The following is a 1,685-nucleotide window of genomic DNA, read 5'->3' as shown; positions in this document are numbered from 1 at the left end:
AAAAAAAAAAAAAAACGACATTAAAAAATAATAATAATTTCACCCCTTTTATATACATTGATGATGGTGGCACAGAATTGTAGATCAGAGCTGGAAGGAAGCTTAAATATCAGCTTCTCTTTCTTATTTTATGTATTAGAAGCTTGAGAACTAAAGAGGAGAAATTATTTGTTTATTAAGGAAAGAGCTGAAACTAAAACTCATTAAGACATTAAAATCTAAAGTAGATGTCACATATATTCCATATGCATTTAGAATATCTACAGATGCCACATAATCCTATTCTGTCCTTCCGAATATTTGCTGGTGAGTGGAGGCATTTGCTGTTTTATGCATTCTCTGTTTGCTTGAATAGGTATGGCACCAAAGACATGGTCTGTATGTGAACTCGAATATTTAGACTAAGGGCATTACACTTAGAATAAAAACAATCAGGCCAGGAGCAGTGGCTCACGCCTGTAATCCCAGCACTTTGGGAGGCCGAGGCGGACAGATCAAGAGGTCAAGAGATCCAGACCATTCTGGCCAACACAGTGAAACCCCGTCTCTACTAAAAACATCAAAATTAGCCAGGCGTGGTGGCATGCGTCTGTAATCCCAGATACTCAGGAGGCTGAAGCAGGAGAATTGCTTGAACCTGGGAGGCAGAGGTTGCAGTAAGCAGAGATTGTGCCGTTGCACTCCAGCCTGGTGACAGAGCAAGACTCCGTCTCAAAAAAAAAAAAAAAAAAAAATTAGTCTCTGATGCTAGGGAACATGCCCTTATTTTCTGGTGGCAGCTTTTTGTTTTTGGGACAGAGTTTTGCTTTTGTCACCCATGGCTGGAGTGCCATGGCCCAATCTCGGCTCACTGCAACCTCCTCCTCCCGGGTTCAAGCAATTCTCTTGCCTCAGCCTCTGAGTAGCTGGAGTTACAGGTACACACCCCCACACCCGGCTAATTATTTATATTTTTAGTAGTGACAGCCACCCTACGATGACCTCCTCCTCTTAAAATACGCGCCTTAGAAAACTCCAGGCCACAAAAAGAATAAACTTTCTTGCAGCCAATACCTAAATTAGGGACCCTGTCTCCCAGCCTCTGTGGGAGGGTAGGAGCCTAAGTTCTGTGTCAGTTAAAGCTGGTGTTCACATGAACCAACCCCACTTCCTGGTTTTTGTAATTTTTCTTTTTTTATTTTTTGAGACAGAGTCTCACTCTGTTGCCTGGCTGGACTGCAGTGGTGCGATCTTGGCTCACTGCAACCTCCGCCTCTGGGGTTCAAGCGATTCTCCTGTCTCAGTCTCCTGAGTAGCTGGGACTACAGGCTCTCACCGCCACACCAGCTAAGTTTTGTATTTTTAGTAGTGATGGAGTTTCACCATGTTGGCCAGGCTGGTCTCGAACTCCTGACCTCAAGTGATCCACCCACCTAGGCCTCCCAATGTGCTGGGATTACAGGTGTGAGCCACTGCACCTGGCCAAGGTAATTTTTGACTTCCCTGACTCTGCTGAGCAGCCACTGTCCCCTCTTAGTCCCTCATTCTCCCCTTACAATACCCAGTCACCTCTGTACAAATCGAAGTTGAATTCAATTTACACTGGATCCTTTTCCGTATTGCGATAGTGTATTACTGACTAAAATCTGTCCTTACCACTTTTACTAGTGTCTGGCCTTATTTATCTTTTTTTTTTTTTTTTTTTT

Source organism: Cebus imitator, unplaced genomic scaffold, assembly GCF_001604975.1.
Source record: "Cebus imitator isolate Cc_AM_T3 unplaced genomic scaffold, Cebus_imitator-1.0 Scaffold715, whole genome shotgun sequence".
NCBI classification, from domain to species: Eukaryota; Metazoa; Chordata; class Mammalia; order Primates; family Cebidae; genus Cebus; species Cebus imitator.
Note: the sequence above shows the minus strand (reverse complement) of the source record.